Source organism: Bos javanicus, chromosome 11 (genome assembly GCF_032452875.1).
Source record: "Bos javanicus breed banteng chromosome 11, ARS-OSU_banteng_1.0, whole genome shotgun sequence".
In the NCBI taxonomy this organism is placed as follows: domain Eukaryota; kingdom Metazoa; phylum Chordata; class Mammalia; order Artiodactyla; family Bovidae; genus Bos; species Bos javanicus.
The window spans coordinates 62,484,188-62,495,709 of record NC_083878.1 but is presented as its reverse complement, the minus strand read 5'-3'; positions in this window follow the sequence as shown (position 1 = coordinate 62,495,709).

Genomic DNA, 11,522 nt, shown 5'->3' with positions numbered 1-11,522 from the left:
TCTGCAAGCATCCAAATCCAAGAGGAGTTTCAGGATTCAACAGTACCAGGGAAGGTTTATCTTTGCCACATAGGACTTGGACCATATAGAGGTTATTATCCAAAACTCATTTGAGGAGTGTTTACTGTAACATCTGGGAATAAGCACAAAGCCAGTCTCCTGGTATAACTGAACTGTGGCATAAATAATTTCCCTTTATTATAGAGTCAACACAGATCTATGGCACTTGCCAGGTACCGGACTGTCAATAGGCAGAGGTGAGTGCCATAGACAAAGCTTCCTGTCCTGGAGAGACTTTACAATGGCTTTTTCTGGGAGGTTCTTGGACATCAACTATTTATTTTCACAAGATTCAGTGGGAATTTTAATTTAAGAAATATTCATGACAGCCGGTTTGGGGGCAACTTTTACAAACATGCTGTAACAAAATCAGCAATTTTAGCTAAATCACACCCTGTTCCTCAGACATTTGACTCAGATTTTTCTTTACTACATACAGTAAGTGTGTGATCAGAATGCTGAAATGTGTAGGGAACCAGCCACTCCAGTTCAGTCTTAAAGACAAATTTTCAGGCTGGACTGCATTTTCCAGAAGACCAAACCCTTTGGATATTTTTATTCAAAGAGCACAGAAATGACCAACCTGAATACTTTAGTGGAAGCCTTTCTAGGATTTTGCATTGGAATAACCAATAAAAACTAATAGACTCTGGAAATGCCAGAACTTCTAATAAGGAGAAGGAAAAAAGGAAAACATATACTCTTGAGGTTTTCATAAGACGCTTAGGCACTGGACAATGCCTCAGATTCTGAGTGACTTAATGTATTAGGTGTTTGATGACTCACACTTCATATTATCCAACAAATGCCTCTTCTACATTCATTATATGTGTATGTGTGCTTAGTCGCTCAGTTGTGTCTGACTCTCTGTTAGCCTTTGGACTGTATGTAACCCACCAAGCTCCCCTGTCCATTGGATTCTCCAGGCAAAAGTACTGGAGTAGGTTGCATTCCCTTCTCCAGAGGATCTCCCCAACCCAGGGATCCAACCTGGGTGGTCTCTTACATCCCCTGTATTAGCAGGCGGGTCCTTTACCACTAGCACCACCTGGAAAGCCTGTTCATTATTATGCACTAAACACTTTACTAGCTTCTTCACTTGAAATCTTCCAGATTTTATACATTTTTGATGTTGCTATTTCTGTTGGTGCCTTACTGAAGTTGTGCTTTTAGGTATGCTTTTCTGCTACATCACAAGAATTAGTGTTACAAAAATGTCTCTGTGTATTATATACATCCCTTAAACAAACATATTAATTTTCTATTTGAACACTATTCTTACAAGTGTTTAAAATAAAAGTGAGTGTGATCTTCAAATGTTCATCCTTCCATTATTGTCTCCCACTTTCAAAAATGCCCAGTTATTCAAAGCTGCCTATTTCTCAGTTATATATGATTACAACAGCCGTAAGTGATTGAAAGAAAAGATGTTTTCCTTCAAGTTTTAAGAAAGGCCCTTTTCTATTCAAAGTCTCAAAGAGATTCTGATGAAAGAAAGCCAGGCAGTGCAATAATTACAAAGAATTACTCTTCAGTGTCAAAGAGACCCAGGTTTAATCTCCAAACCCCAGCTCTACCTCTTATTAGTAATGTGATCTTGAGCAAGTTACTTAATTTTCTAGATCTCAGTTTTCTCATCAAGAAAATGGAAATATCAACTCTCCTCAAAGTTCCTGTGAAGATGAATTAGCATAGTACCTGTATCCTGCTTGACCCATGGCCAGCACATAGTAAACTCTTAAGTGGGTGCTAATATTATCATCAACATATAGGAACACTGACTGTGTAACATGTGGTGCTGGAGATTTCATATATGCTTTCTTATTTAATCCTTCATGATCATGTGAAACAAGAAAAAAAATCCTTCCACACTTATAAAATTAGGAAGGTAAGGGTTGGAGACATTAAGTACCTTGCAGAAGGCAGGGCCTTGCAATCAAGTCTACCCAGCTCCAAAGTCCATCTTCTTTCTTGGTGGAAGAAAATTATCCTTTCTAAATTTCTTTTGTTATTTCATGCAAAATATGGATCGCCATTTTCAAGTTTGTGTTATATAATGCATAGCTACATTAAACCACTTCTATCTTACATATCATAAATGACAAATACATCTTTCACCATATTTAAATCTGTCATCATTCAATTCAAGACAGACACATTTTCCCTAACAACAAAATTCTGTAAAGCAATTATCCTTCACGTAAAAAATAAACAAATTTTAAAAAAGATTGTATTGGCATGTGGAAGAAACTCAACATCTCTACTTAAGATTTATAAATAGAAGAAGCAAATTTGAGGTGAACTGGTGTCTGTTTCTTTAATTCCCAGTGCTGGATGTGTATCTATCTTGATCTGAATTTGGATTTCAGTCACTGTAGCCCATCTTTGTACATTTCTTATTTCATTCAATAAGGATTTATTGAACTCTGGATGAATTGAACCTAAGTCCTGCCCTCGAGGACCTGAAGGTTCAATAGGAAAGATAAGATGTGCCAAAAGATCTATAATTCCAGATAAGAAGTGATTGATTAGTGCCAAAAGAAAGGTAGACATAAACTGCTAGGGAGTTTCAAGGATCACTGCTTCTTCCTGCTGGGAAGAAAAGAATCAAAGCCACCTATAGAGGGAATGTGACCTCCTCTATTAACTGCTCCATCCAAGTGCAAACTATTCACAAACTTGCTTCAAAATAATACAGGTGGTAGGTGTATAAGGGTGTAGATGAAATACGACTGGCCACAAGTTGGTCATGTAGAAGCTGAGTGATGGGAGTATATGGAGCTTTATTGTACAAGTGTGCCTCACTGTTGGATACATTTAAAATCTTCTATTATAAAAAGTTTGAAGTTTTCTATTATAGAAAGTTAAAGTATTCCAGGAGATCATTTGCTTATGTTGTAACCTACATGCAAAAGGCTACAAAATGTATTATATAATGGTTTAGGCCTGAAAGAGTGATTGGACAGAGAGGCAATAGTGACCACTAGGGAAGGCGGCACGGTGATAAAGAATCAACTCTTCTCAAAAAAAGAGAAGGAGACATAAGAGATATGGGTTCAATCCCTGGGTTGGGAAAATCCTTTGGATTAGGAAATGGCACCCCACTCCAATATTCTTGCCTGGAAAATTCCATGGGCAGAGGAGCCTACAGTCCATGGGCCTGCAAAGAGTCAGACATAACTGAGCGATGGAACACACACACACACACACACACACACACACACACAGAGAGTGAAATGAATAGAATTCTCCTCCCCAAACCACCACTCTTTCCTGCCTCCCCTCCATAGACAGAAGCCCCTCCACACACAGAAGCCCCCTCCACAAGAATTGTTTCACGTGAAACTGCAGACTAGAAAGACTGGATGTAGGGTAATAACAACGTAGGGATCCCCTAGTAGCAACGCCTACCTCTGGAGAGGGCGTGAGTGTGTATCTTGATGAAAACAATCAGTGTGGGTTTGATAGAAAATTGAACTCTGCACAGTCAAGTTCAGAGGCTTCAGGGTATCCGTGGACATGAATTTTGGAGCATTTTCCCATCACTCATGCAGATCTTACCTGTTGGCTTACAGGTCAACATTTGTAGGTGAGAGAAAAGCATTTGGTGCTACATGGACCCTAGAGTTCCTAGTGGTTCTAACCAGCACACACCCCAGAATGGTCCATAGGTGTGTTCTGAAGTGATTTCCGTTAGCTAAGCACAGTGTAATTTTGCTCTAAGCATGGTGCTAGCCTAATTCAGATGCTGTCAGGGATACCAGGAAAAGTGGGGGAAGGGGGCTGGAGGGAGGTGCTGTGGGAATAGAGTTCAGTCATCTGGCAGCATTCCACAAAACCAGATTCGTGAAACACCGCACAGGGGAAAGTGTTTGATGCCCTCTTTGGAGGATGATAGACTATTTTTCTCTTAGATATTCTGCCTGGATTTTTTTTTTTTTTTACCAAGGTCAGAATGTTTTGAAGAGGCATTGCCACCCTGACTCTGAACCCCAAATTAAAATGACAGCAGGTAAAATTAGAGAGTGTCACATGCTACTTTAATGTTGTGCTGCTGTTCTTTAGTGGCGTCTCATTTAAGAGTACGTAATTATTTTCAAATTATCATATATCATTTCATGGTTAATTTAGATTACCAGCTAGAACTTCCAAGGAGATTGGAATTCTAACATGCAAACTAGATTCTGATGACTGTTTGTGCTCCTTTGGATCATTTTATTTCCTGAACCTTCACAGATGACCATTCTAGGGCACTAGGAAACATTTATATGGAAGAGATCAGTGCTGTTTCGTGAGACATAGTTTGTCTATATCAGAAACTTAGCTAGTATTCAGTAGAGGTATAGGTTTCCAAGAACATCAAAATATTTCTTTAAGGAAAAGTAATTTATCTAACATCTTACTTCTTAATTATACCCAGGTGTGCTTGTGTGTGTGTGTATTCTACAACTTTTTCAATAAAAGAGAATGAAGCACTTAAGAGGGTCTGTGCCTTTATATACTATAAGACAGAATGACTTGTAAACTCCCTGGATACCCCATGATCAACTGTTCTACCTTCGGTTTTGACAGTTTTAATTCTTCTAAGCCACCAGGCTCCTGATATTCTTCTTCTTTCTAAAGAGCAACAGTGATTTTGTTTACATGAATGGTCAGTCTGATAATTATCTAAATTTGTTTCTACCAACCCTGCTTGATCTCTGTAGTGTCAACTGATAAAATCTATCCCTTTCAAAGGCCCAAGCAGTTTTCAGATCCCAGGTCAGAGGTCACTCCCTTGAGAGAAATCAGAAGACTTTAAAGAGGTTGAAAAGCCTGGATTTCCTCACAGAAATCAGCCACATGGGATAATCTTACAACCATCGCATTCTCCTAATTCCCACCAGCTGTGTGATTGTTTGATTGGTTTTCATCTATTCCATGAGACAATATAAGCCCGATGAAGGTGCTTATCATATTTTCAGTGCCTGAAACAAAGAAGGTGCTCAAAGAATATTTGTTGAATTAATGAATGTAAAAATACATAAAATGTGTACATGAATAGATGTGTGAACTAAAGATATTGCTCAAAGAGGCTTTATCTGTAACACTTTGGAACAGCACTGTCCAATATAATAGCCACTAAACACATGTGGCTAGTTAAGTTTGCTGTTTAGTGACTAAGTTATGTCCAACTCTTTTTGCAACCCCATAGTCTGTATGTAGCCCACCAGTCTTCTCTGTCCATGGGGATTTCCCAAGCAAGAATACTGGAGTGGGTTGCCATTTCTTTCTCCAGGAGATCTTCCCCATCCAGGGATTGAAGCCACATCACCTTCATTGTGAGAGGATTCTTGACCACTGAGCCACCAGGAAAGTCCCATGAGGAAGCTTTAGGAACTGTCTAACCCACTGGTTAGGGCATCCCTGGTGGCTCAGCAGTAAAGAATCCTCCTGCAATGCAGGAGACGCGAGTTTGATCCCTGGGTCAGGAAGATGCCCTGGAGGAGGAAATGGCAACCCATTGAGTACTCTTACCTTGATAATCCCATGGACAGAGAAACCTGGCTGGCTACAGTCCATAGGGTAGAAAAGAGTTGGACATGACTGAAGTGACTTAGCAGGCACTCAATCCACTGGTCACATTGTATTGAAAGCAGGTGCCCAGTCACACCCACAGCCGAGTAGTATTATGATCTAGAATAAAAATTCAAGTGTTCTACATCCTAGGCCCTTAGATGTTCAGCCTCATTTAAATGCCTTCTAGGACACAGATCAGAGAAGTGAAGTTTCTTCTATTGAGTTCCATTAATCTACCAAGAAAATATCTATGTTCACATATATAAAACTTTAATTTTTAAAAATAGAGACACAGATTTTTACTTCTCTCCTTTAAAGAGAATGGTAAAGATGATAAGGTGCTCAGATTCAGGTGTACAAACCAGGAAACCAAAGATACCAGGAGACATTTGCAGATGCAAGTCCCTAGGAGGCTTGTCTCTTGTAATAAAAAGCAAAGTTCTGGGTCTTCTTTTAGCAAACTAGACTCTATTTCATCCTATTTGTATCCACATCTCTATAAAAACACAAAAGACTCTATTCAGTAAATACTATGGTTACCTTAACTGCACCCACATGTTTTAAGTTACATATCACATACTTGTCAATCTGTATCATAAAATGTCCAAACCAGCTTTTGAACCAAATACATTTTACCAAACCATCATTTTCACATCCTAAGTTTCAGAGACTGTTAATAGAAGTGATAAATACCAGCACTGTTTTTGACAGGTAGCCACCTCAATGCCAAACATGCTTGTCAATATAGCTGAAACATTATCATTTATCATATTCTAGTACCTTCAAGTTTTCAGGTCACAGGTGTCCCAAACCATGGGAAATCAAGTATTTCCTTAACAGCACACTTTAAAACTTCAAGCCCAACAAACTAAGAAAATACACCAGTAACCCTTTTTCAAGTGTATTTGCAGGAATGGATCGCGCCTGTGTCTACTTAGGAACATGCTTAGATTTTCTGCTTCACTCTTTCAGTAGTTAGCCCTTATATTTTGAGGTTTTTCTTTTGCGAAATGCGTGTCACACTTGGCAAAGTTATAAATGTATGATTTCTCCACTTGGCTCTTGAGCAATTCAGACCTTGCTTCTTAAAAGGTAAACCTAGGGGTTGTCAGAATGTTGCACAACAAGTTCATCCATGAAGAACTTTAAGGAATATGTTGGGTGGTGAGGGACCAAATGAGTAGAAAAATAGAATTGGGAAGGTCCATGTGCCTCATCTCTGCTGATTTCTGTGTGGAAATCCGAAACCAGACAATCCCTTTGAAATCTGTGCTTCTAGAGACCATTATAAGTTTTGGGAACTCAAATGCCTTGTAAGTCAAGGCATGTAACATTGATGAGTGAAGTAAATAAGGCTGTATGACAGAAAATAGAGATGAGTGGGAACTGTGATAAGCTCTACCCAAAAATATTTGAATTTTTGAAAAAAAATTTTTAATAAACTCCAGAAGCCCACTGAGTATAATCCATGGGGTTGCAAATTTAGAGTTTCTGCTTTAGGGGGCAGATTGGGTTTGGGGCAGGTTGGGGAGAGAGTTACTGGCTGGAATAACTTGACAAACTTTGCATTCCAGTAAAAGTCACAAGGCCATGCTTTAAGAAGGCAAGGCAGTCCTTTTGGAGCAAGTTTTTCGAGTTTTAGGTTGCAAAATTATATCTAATTATAAACTAACTTTAACCTTTCTCCAGCTTTCCTCCAGTTCCCTCCCCAAACACCTCAACACTTGTTGGCTTGATTCAGGCTGCTTTGCCTAACATGGCCAAACACCAAGTTCTTTCTGACCACTAGCTTTATAGTCCAAACCATGGAGAGCAGATTTAAAATCTGTCCAAATTTTGTGTGAAACAATAGCAACAAGAAAGGAGTTCTGAGGCCAATTGTTAGTTTTGAAGTTGCTGTATTTCTAAACACCTTTAGAAAGTACCTCTTCCTGAAGGTGGTACTCTCACCCTTAATGAAAACAGAGTATTTAAAATGGGCTTCCATGACTCGGCTCTCAACTGGTACTGGTCTAAATCATGTGCTATTTGGGGCAAGTAATAATCTCTCTACTTCAATGTCCTCATCATTTCCTCATCAAATGATGATGGCAGCTGGATTGTAGGGTTGTTATTAGCATCATGCCTGTTGATGCATAAAAAGGTCACATAGTAAGTACTCAATAAATAGTATCTATTTTGTTGTTACACTTGCCACATCATTTACTGATTATCCTCAACACTGATGGTGGAATGTTAATGACAAAGAAATTTGGTCATAGTGCTTAGGTAGAAGCATGAAACATAAGAGAAAAAGGATTGAAAACAAAGAAGAAATGACAATTAACATTTGGTGGGGTTCTTACAGTGTATTAGATGCTGTGATAAGCACTTTCTTTACATGTTTCAAGTCCCATTTACTTTTCACATCTCCGTGAGTTATGAACTCTTAATAACTGCATTTTGAAAATGATTCACCTGGTGGTTTGTACTAAAAAAAAAAAAAAAAAAGAACCCGGTCCAACTAGACCTAAGTTCCCCAGAATCCTCTTCTCTATGTGATTTTGGGTTTGATTTGGCCAAAAGTGGAATTTTCCTGAGATTTGAAAGGCAGAATGAAGCAGTAGCCATTATTCTGAAGGTCATCTTGGTTGGATGCAACAACGGGAAGACATAGAAGTACCAGTGGGTTCCAGCTATCCACTCTTCTCCACTCTACATCCTGCGGGGACCTCTGGCCTTCCTGGTCAAACTCAACATCACCAGACGTTTGAATGCAAACCTTTCGAGGCAATAGTTCCTCATAGGTTTCTCCATCAGCTCTCTACTTGGAGACCCATTCGGACCCTCTGACCTTTCAACTCCCCCTTTCAGACCTTCACTTCCTCGGTGCCTCCCCCATTAGCGGTTCTACTTCCCTAAATGAACCTTGACTGATACAAGGTTGTAGCGACATGGCAAAATAAAGCAGCTTACCCAAAGCCCCTCAGTGTCTGGTGGAGCTGGATTTGGAAGCCTTAGTCTGCTCCCAAAGCCCATGCTTTTAATGACCACCGTGCAGCATTGCCTTGAAGAGGGAGACGAGGAAGAAGGAGATAGGGAAGAAAGAAAAGAGGCAAGACTTGAAAGTTATAAATAAGGAGAAAGGAAACAGTGATAACTAGATAGGAAGAAGGAGGGGACAGTGGTAAGGAATCAAAAATAAAGGGGGACAGGATAGAGAGTAATTTTATTTGTTTTTGTTTGTGTTTTTTGGCCACGCTGCACCGTGAGGCTTGCAGGATCTTAGTTCCCTGACCAGGGATAGAAGGCCGGGCCCTTGCAGCGAAAGTACCAAGTCCTAATTAGTGGACTTCCAGGGAATTCCCAATACTTCCTTTTTAGCACAAAGGGGGAATTTTAAGCATAGCTAATATATGCCAGAGGACTGCTGAGTTCCAGCGTTCAATTGCTGAGGAAGCAAAAGCCCTTTCAGTTTTCACCTTTCTATTAGAAACTGAACATTTCATAAAAGGTTTGTTTTGCTTTTTTGTAACAGAGAACCTAGTATATTCTCAAATTGTTCACTTTTCTTTTTTAGCCTGTTAATCATTTTTTTAGAACCTTGCATGTCAGTGGTAAATATCAACTTGTAAGCCAGCCACCTTTATTACAGATCTTGTCCATGAGTTGAGAAAGCAAATATTTTTAAGCAACAGAACAATGACTGATAATTTAATTTCAGATCATCATGTTCAACTGGGGTAATTATCAATTTAACTATGTGATATTCAGCATGAGGGATGCAGCAAACTTTGCACATAATTCCAAAATAGAGGTGTGAAAAATCATTTTCCATGTGACTGCTTGGTTTACCCCAGATATTTACTATGTATAATATGACAGCTGCCAAAGAGGCATAGAAATTAGTTAAAAATCTTATTGAATTTTCTTTTCCACTTTGAAGCAGCTAAGACTCTGAGTACAGAAAGTGATCTTCAAAGGTCCTGATGTTCACGCAGGTGGGAGGACACTGTACCTGACTCTAAGGACAAATCCTCTCGTTCCCACCATCTGCCCGTGCAGTGTTTCTGATTTGCATTTTAATCATTGATCTCTATGCTTTGGCAACACTCTGCCAGGACAATGGGTTTTATGAGAGGACAGACAGAAGGGGTCCTCTTGCCCCAAACCATCCCTTCCCTTCTCTCCTTTAGGCCTTGTCCTCCCTCTCAGCTCCATGATGCCACACCCTCTAGTCAAGGGCCAGATTAAAAAGGGGTAAGCGGACACCAAATTTGCTATGACAACCCATTGCTCTCTTCTTATTCCAAGATGAGGTTGAGAAGAGCAGGCTCAACTCAAAGCACTGCTTGCTGCTGCTGCTGCTGCTGCTAAGTCACTTCAGTCGTGTCTGACTCTGTGTGACCCCATAGATGGCAGCCCACTAGGCTCCCCTGTCCCTGGGATTCTCCAGGCAAGAACACTGGAGTGGGTTGCCATTTCCTTCTCCAATGCATGAAAGTGAAAAGTGAAAGTGAAGTCGCTCAGTCATATCAGACCCTCAGCAACCCCATGGACTGCAGCCTTCCAGGCTCCTCCATCCACGGAATTTTCCAGGCAAGAGTACTGAAGTGGGGTGCCATTGCCTTCTCCCAAAGCTCTGCTTAAAATGCCATTATTTAAAAGCCCCTCTCTTCTAGGAACTTCCCTGGTGGATCAGTTGTTAAAGAATCTGCCTGCAATGCAGGAAACGTGGGTTCAATCCCTCGGTCATGAAGATCCTCTTGAGAAAGAAATGGCAACCCACTCCAGTATTCTTGACTGGGAAACCCCATGGCCAGAGGAGCTGGTGGGCTACAGTCCATGGAGTTGCAAGAGTTGGATATGACTTAATGACTAAACCACCACAACCTGTCTTCTGGATTTGTTCACTAGATTTTGGTGAGTTCTGCCTCATAAGAGGTTATCACAGCCTCAGAATGGTATCTGAAAGTAAATATTAAACATTTATTACGTATGATTATAAAAAATATGGTTGCTAATTATCTTATACTTAATTATCATTGTAATAAATAATTATTCATTATTTACTATCACTGAAAAGGAAAAACGTTGGTCTCTTGGAGTTTTGGGGCAGGGCCTGGAAAAGAACCTTTATCCCATTAAGCCCAACCCCTCTGTAGCCATCAGCACAGGTAACTGGACACATGGAGCCCTAACCTTCAGCCTTGGTCCTGCACCACTCTGTATGCCCCCTCTCCTACTTCTTTTCCCTACCAGTTCTCAGCTCACCCAGATTCTGGCCTCCTGGGTTATTTTCTTATCTGTAGCCCCAGACAGACTCTGCTTACCACCAACCTGGTGCTGACATCTGCCTCTCCTGTTCACATTTCCTGGTGAGACCCGGGGTTCCCACTCCTCAACACAGACACTCCCAAGTAGCAACTTCTCAGTTCATCCAGCACCAAAGAGTACCTGAACACAAAGGCAGAGAGCTGAGAGATGTGGTATTCCCTAACTAAGCCTCGATTCTGGGGGCAGCTATTAGCAACTTATTCTCCAGTCCCTGCATCGTGCCTCTAGATGACAGTATGGCCAGCATGGTGTCAACATTATGCTTGCACTAAGAGCTCCTCCAGATGACTCCAGATGACTCCTCTGTGGACTTTTACCTGAACTCTGGAATACATGGCAAGACGAACAGGGACCAACGGACAGGAAATATGTGGGAGGGAACAAAACATAGGGACATTCAAAGATCAAGTGTGTTTGCCTTGTCTGGGTTTATAAGCAGGTAAGGTGCTCCTATACCATAGAGGTAACATCCAATAAAGACCCAGCTCCACTACCTCATTCACAGGCTTCGCTTGAGACATTTTCTACTTGATTCAACTTCTACTCTCCTTCCATACTTGGTTTTGATCAACTGAAATTCTGAGCTT